The sequence below is a fragment of the Gorilla gorilla genome, chromosome 1 (assembly GCF_029281585.2).
Source record: "Gorilla gorilla gorilla isolate KB3781 chromosome 1, NHGRI_mGorGor1-v2.1_pri, whole genome shotgun sequence".
Classification (NCBI taxonomy): domain Eukaryota; kingdom Metazoa; phylum Chordata; class Mammalia; order Primates; family Hominidae; genus Gorilla; species Gorilla gorilla.
In genome coordinates this window covers 223044061-223051306 of record NC_073224.2, presented here as the reverse complement: position 1 = coordinate 223051306, position 7246 = coordinate 223044061, and the positions used below count along the sequence as shown (strand labels likewise).

Here is a 7246-nt window from a genome sequence, read left to right as displayed (position 1 = left end):
AGTAGAAAGTACAGGTTTGTATTTTAGAAGGAGATTTGGGAATAAATGTAGCTCTGGTTGATATAGATCATATGTTAAGGTTTGTTGGCCAGAGCTGGTGTGTGTCTTGGGTGTTGGGCAAAGAACAGAGAACAGCCAAAGCTCTGCGAGGTCAATGTGAAGGGTGATTTCCTTGGTGGGCTCAAGTTTATGACGCAGCCTGGACCTAGCTTGGCTTCTCAGCTAGAGAAGAAGCATGATTCCATGTCACAGCTCCTGTCTTTGAAAAAGTCATAATGACTCCCAGACCCAACATATGGAGAAAACTCTGGATTTGTCTCTTCAGTTGAATGTTTCCAGGGAAAATTGAGGAAAGAAATCTCTCTACTATTTGAACTTCATCAAAAGACTAAAATGTTAATATCTGACCGTCAATATTTCCTTAAACTAGTCTACTCCTTACATAGCTAATACATCAAAGCATATTAACTTAGGAAGTGGGATTCTCCCAAACAATGAAACATTGACGGCAAGCGTTCTTCATCTTTTCATATCACATTTCCTTCAAATGCTTTATACATCTTCAAGCAGACAAATAATAGTATTATAATGATTACGAGACCGATCATTACTCTTTTGCCAAAAAAACCAGCGACAAAAGACTAACTTAGTGGACCAACCTTTGTTTCTTCATTATCTGTACATTGATTCTGTCCTTTTATTTCGCCTTTCTTCTAATTCTGCTTCTGCTTCTTATTTCCTCCCTGGATTTGAACTTTATTTACCTAAACTACCAGTTAGGTTACCTTCTCAGAACCTCTAAGGCAGCAGTTTGAGATTGACAATGGAAGATTTAAGATTAGAAAAAAGAAACATGAATGAATTTCTGATGTTATATTATAGGGGTTTATAATGCAGGTTGAAAGACCTTTTTCAGAGTTAAGAGTTTGATCCACCAAATGAGCTATTTTGATATTTATAACTTTGTCTAGTAAAAGTTTCCTATAAAAACATTTGGTTTGGATGTCTTTGTTAGCTTTTAGTCGACACTTGAAAAAACCACTTGGAAGTTTCTAAGTCTTTTTGGATACTGTTTTCTCTTATCCTCCAGGAAGTTGCTGTGGAGAGGCATTGGTGGTTCAGTGGTAGAATTCTCGCCTCCCACGCGGGAGACCCGCGTTCAATTCCCGGCCAATGCAACAGGGACTTTTTTTTCACTTCATTATGGCCCTTTACCCGTCTTTTACGCTGCAAAATTATACTGCATAACCTAATAGTGCATTTAGGGGCTTGGCCACCACAAGGTAAAGTGACAACATTACTCACGAGAGTAGCGGCAAGAGACATTCAGGACACTAACCCAGGACCCATGCAATTGTTGGACTCCAACAGCTTAGCAAAGTGGCAAGCGCGAAGTGTTTCCGGTGAGTCACTGCAGTTTTGATATTGGTACCTGTTACTTTCATCTATTCACGGGGCGGATCCCTGCAAACCCGAAGAATCATCAGGTTCCTGATTCGCGTGCTGGACCTTGGGCTTACTGCTCAGCCACTGTAGAGAGGATCAAGAAATGACGCTCTTGGAAGGAGAGAAGCTGCGGGCAGGACAGTCACGTCAGAGGTCCAAGAGGCTTCAGCGGCCCAAAGAAAGGGAAGGTGTGTGGGAAGAATCTGCGTGGAGATGAGGGGAGCGGCGGAGACTGGTCCTTGCGCAGAGGTGGCCAGTGGACCCTCAGGGCTGTACCCCAGACACCGTGAACCGAATTTGCTCACGTCGTCAGCGACCGCGGCCTCCGCGTGCTTTGTGGGCCCATCGGTGTTCCCCGAGAGATTTCGTGTGTGTGGCAATATGTGTCAACAGGTGTTGGCCTGAAATTTGGCCGGGCACGTTGGCTCACGCCTGTAATCCCAGCACTGTGTGAGGCTGAGGCGGATGGATCGCTTGAGGTCAAGAGGTCAAGACCAGCTGGGCTAACATGGAAAAATCCCGTCTCTACTAAAAATACAAAAATTAGCCGAATGTGGTGGCATGCACCTGCTATTCCAGCTACTTGGGAGGCTGAGGCAGGAGAATCGCTTGAACCCGGGAGGCAGAGGTTGCAGTGAGCCAAGATCGCGCTACTGTACTCCACCTGGGCGATCGCGCTACTGCACTCCACCTGGGCGACAGAGCGAGACTCCGTCAAAAAAGAAGAAAAAAAAAAAGCAGCGAAAGAAGGCAGAGATGTCAATGGGACAAAGAGAGCTCCCAGGAGGCTTGTTGTAGAGGCAGTGGGTGGATCCTGAGAGATGAGATTTTTTTAAATTATGTAGCAGAATGGGGAGAGAAACGGAGAAGCGCATGAAAGACAGAAAAGCACGAAAATCTGCGGCGTCCAAGAATAAAGCAGATAAAATAGTGTGAGTGTTTTTACATTCAAAAAATAGAAGAAGTGCAATGGTTGTCAGCAGGCTTTGTGGTCGTGTAGAGGTTAATACTTGTAGTTGTGGTTGCCGCAACCTCGGTTCTAATCTGAGTCACAGTAGTGTTTTCTATCCTGCAATTGTGGCTAATAGACCTGTCGTTTGCTTTGCCTTTAATCCTAGCAACCTCCAGAGAGCAGAGTAAACCTCTGGGCCCGAAGGGCGCCAGCTTCTGGAGTTTAGCCCACAGCGCAGAAACTAGGGGGCGGCCTGGCCAATAGGAAAACTTGGACATGCTCTTTGTCTCACAACTGAGCAGGAAAAATTCCCGTAGGTGAAGATGCCGCCTCTCAAGGGCCCTTTGTCTGTAGCTTCCACTGATGAAATCATGCGGTTATAGTCTTTTTCGGTAGAGAAAACGGCTGTATCAGTGGAATTTTTTAAAAACACAAAACGAGAACGAGTTTTTCATGAGTTGACAATAAAATCTAAACTAGTTGTCATGGTCTGCACCGGCTTGCCTCCATTCCCCATCTACTAATTTTTAGGAGAATAGTAAATTATTACTATTATTATTGTTTTTGAGATGTAGTCTTGTTCTGTCACCTAGGCTGGAGTGCCGTGGCTCAATCTCGGCTCACTGCAACCTGTGTCTCCGAGGTTCAAGCAATGAGAACAGTAAAGAAACTACAGTTCACATAAAGTGCACAAATCTTTAGTGCAATTTGTTTAGTTTTGATCAATGTTATCACCACCCAGCTCAAGTTATAGAAAATTGCCATCATCTGAGAAAGGCCTGTTAGAGCCCCTGTCCAGGTGATTCCCACCCTGTGTCCTCTTAGTTAATCACTATTCTGATGTCTATTCCCATAGGTTACAATTGCCTGTTCTTAAAGTTCACATGAATGAATGTACATATGCTTTGTGTCTGGCCTTTTTTCTCCAGTTACATTCATTATACTCATGAGATATATCCATGTAGTTTCATAGATCACTTCTCAATTTTGGGGTTATTGATTTCTTGTGCTGAATATTCTTATAACAGCCTATGTGTGCACTTGAGATTCACGGGAGTCCTTCAATTGCTGGGTCATGACCTGAGTATAAGTTTAACATCAGTATATATTGCCAGTCTTCTAGAATTTTTTTTGCCAGCGATGACAGTTGAAGTGGCACCAAATTCTTGTCAGCATTTGGTGTACTAACTTTGTTAAATGTAGCTATGCTCTCAGACCAGGCTGGCCAACATGGCAAAACCCTGTCTCTACTCAAAATACAAAAATTAGCCGGGCATGGTGGCATGCACCTGTAGTCCCAGCTACTCAGAAGGGGGATGTTGCAGTGAGTCAAGATCGCACCATTGCACTCCAGCTTGGGTGACAGAATGAGACCCTGTCTCAGAAAAAAAAAAAAAAGTAGCCATACACTGGTGAGTGGTTAGTGCTATCTCGGTGTGGAATTAATTTGTATTTGCCTAATGAGCAATCCTATGAAGCATATTTTCTTGTGGCTTCCAGCATATAAGAAACTCTCCTTTGCAAAGGCCTATTTGAATATTTTGCCCTATTATATTTGGCTTAGCTCTATATTACTGACTTAGAAAATTCTCTTATATATTCAAGAATTGAGTCTTGTTTTGACTTTTTTAAAATTATACTTTAAGTTTTAAGGTACATGTGCACAACGTGCAGGTTTGTTACATATGTATACATGTGCCATGTTGGTGTGCTGCACCCATTAACTCGTCATTTACATTAGGTATATCTCCTGACGCTATCCCTCCCCCCTCCCCCCACCCCACAACAGTCTCCGGTGTGTGATGTTCCCCTTCCTGTGTCCAAGTGTTCTCATTGTTCAATTCCCACCTATGAGTGAGAACATGCGCTGTTTGGTTTTTTGTCCTTGCGATAGTTTGCTGAGAATGATGGTTTCCAGCTTCATCCCTGTCCCTACAAAGGACATGAACTCATCATTTTTTATGGCTGCATAGTATTCCATGGTGTATATGTGCCACATTTTCTTAATCCAGTCTATCATTGTGGGACATTTGGGTTGGTTCCAAGTCTATGCTATTTTGAATAGTGCCACAATAAACTTATGTGTGCATGTGTCCTTATAGCAGCATGATTTATAATCCTTTGGGTATATACCCAGTAATGGGATGGCTGGGTCAAATGGTATTTCTAGTTCTAGATCCCTGAGGAATCACCATACTGACTTCCACCATGGTTGAACTAGTTTACAGTCCCACCAACAGTGGAAAAGTGTTCCTATTTCTTCACATCCTCCCCAACACCTGTTGCTTCCTGACATTTTAAGGATTGCCATTCTAACAGGTGTGTGATGGTATCTCACTGTGGTTTTGATTTGCATTTCCCTGATGGCCACTGATGATGAGGATTTTTTCATGTATCTTTTGGCTGCATAAATGTCTTCTGAGAAGTTTCTGTTCATAACCTTCGCCCACTTGTTGATGGGGTTGTTTGTTGTTTTCTTGTAAATTTGTTTGAGTTCTTTGTAGATTCTGATGAATCTACAGATGAGTAGATTGCAAAAATTTTCTCCCATTCTGTAGGTTGCCTGTTCACTCTAATGACAGTTTCTTTTGCTGTGCAGAAGCCCTTAAGTTTAATTAGATCCCATTTGTCAATTTTGGCTTTTGTTGCCGTTGCTTTTGGTGTTTTACACATGAAGTACTTGCCCATGCTTATGTCCTGAATGGTATTGCCTAGGTTTTCTTCTAGGCTTTTTATGGTTTTAGGTGTGACATTTAAGTCTTTAATCCCTCTTGAATTAATTTTTATATAAGGTGTAAGGAAAGGATCCAGTTTCAGCTTTCAACATATGGCTAGCCAGTTTTCCCAGCACCATTTATTAAATAGGGAATCTTTTCCCCATTTCTTGTTTTTGTCGGCTTTGTCAAAGATCAGATAGTTGTAGTTGTGTGGCATTATTTCTGAGGGCTCTGTTCTCCTCCATTGGTCTATATCTCTGTTTTGGTACCAGTACCATGCTGTTTTGGTTACTGTAGCCTTGTAGTATCATTTGAAGTCAGGTAGCGTGATGCCTCCAGCTTTGTTGTTTTGGCTTAGGATTGACATGGCGATGCGGGCTCTTTTTTGGTTCCATATGAACTTTAAAGTAGCTTTTTCCAATTCTGTGAAGAAAGTCATTTGTAGCTTGATGGGGATGGCATGGAATCTATAAATTACCTTGGGCAGTATGACCATTTTCACGATAGTGATTCTTCCTACCCATGAGCATGGAATGTTCTTCCATTTGTTTGTATCCTCTTTTATTTTGTTGAGCAGTGTTTCGTAGTTCTCCTTGAAGAGGTCCTTCACATCCCTTGTAAGTTGGATTCCTAGGTATTTTATTCTCTTTGAAGCAATTGTGAATGGGAGTTCACTCATGATTTGGCTCTCTGTTTGTCTGTTATTGGTGTATAAGAATGCTTGTGATTTTGCACAAGAATTTTGTATCCTGAGGAGTCATTTTTAAAATAAATATATTGCAAATGACTTTTCCCAGTCAGTGAAAAGTCTGACTGAAAGCTGTCAACTGAAAAATCACACAATTTATAAATTTAGAAGGGAGATTTTATTCTTTATAAAGGGTTACAGCCTGCAAGGTGGCCATTCCGACAGACAGGGAGGCATACCCTCCTGCTGAAACCTGAAAAGTACGTTTCCAGGGAGGGGAGGGGGGAACAGGGATTTATGTTGATGTGGTGGGCCACATATACATATTCAACAGGGAATAGGAGGAGCTCTGAATATTCATGAATGGATCCTGCTGCATGCATGCTGAGTCAACATGCCTGTTACATGCAACCCATGTTCACTTTGGGGTGGAGACAACATTTAAATACATTATAATTAGGCCCTATGCTTCAACAGGGGAAGCAGGGACACAAAGGCAGTCAAGTGCACAGCCTCTGTAAACTGTCTAGAACCAGTCCACAGCCAGTGGTCTCTTATCAAGGGAAAGTTACTGAAATCAGTCTCTTGTCCAATCAAAGCTGTAGTTATGGCTTGTGTAGGGAGGACTCAGTCAGTTTATGGTAATTGGTGAGCTGCAAGTGCTTCAGCATTGCTTGTCTCAAGGCCAGTGCTTGTTTAGCTAGAGAAAAAAAGGAAGAAGAAAAAAACCTGTGGCAATTAGAACATAGTTTACTCTTTAAGTTGAGGGGCGCATGACTCCACCTTGCCTGGCGTGGCCTTAGGTCTCGTTTATAATACCGTATCTTCCCACTGCAAGGATTCTGTTCTGTCAGTCTTAGGATCTCTATTTTAACAACAATGCTGGTCAGTTGTGTCTAAACCACAAAGGGAGAGAGTGTAAGGAGAGGTGTGTGAGATTCCAAATACTGAGCAGGAACTCAGTATTTAAGACTTCTCTGGGGTCTCCTTGGCCAAGAAGCACTCTGTCCAGTTGGTTGGGTGGCTTTGGATTTTAATTTTAGTTCTCAAAGCATTTCATTTGATGAAATTTTGCCATACTTTTTCTTTATTTTTAAAGCCTGTTATGTTCTATAAGAAATCTTTCTACTCAGGATAGTGAATGTATTCTCTTAATTTTATCTCTCTATGAGTTCCAGCGTTTTAGTTTTACTTTTTAAATTGATGACATCTAAAATTCTACTCCTAACCAAAACATTCCTGGGGGTGACCAAGGACAACTCCAAAAATCTTCCATAAATGGAAGTAAGACTTACTCCTTAAAGAACTTACTGGGATCCGGGCCTGCAGGGCACAGTGGCTTTAGTGCACCTCTGCTCTTAAGACTATTCAGAAATTGTCTTTGTGAACCCATCAGGCTGTTTTAAAATCAGCAATTTAGGGTTTGCTTGCAACATGCAGTTA

The 7246-nt window shown here is 42.0% G+C and overlaps 1 non-coding gene across 1 annotated transcript; it reads left to right on the top strand.

Moving 5' to 3' along the window:
- Nucleotides 1–1107: 1107 nt before the first annotated feature.
- On the top strand, nucleotides 1108–1178 carry TRNAG-CCC (transfer RNA glycine (anticodon CCC)). The gene has a single exon. It is a non-coding gene; the product is annotated as a tRNA-Gly (tRNA).
- The last annotated feature ends 6068 nt before the right edge of the window (nucleotides 1179–7246 follow it).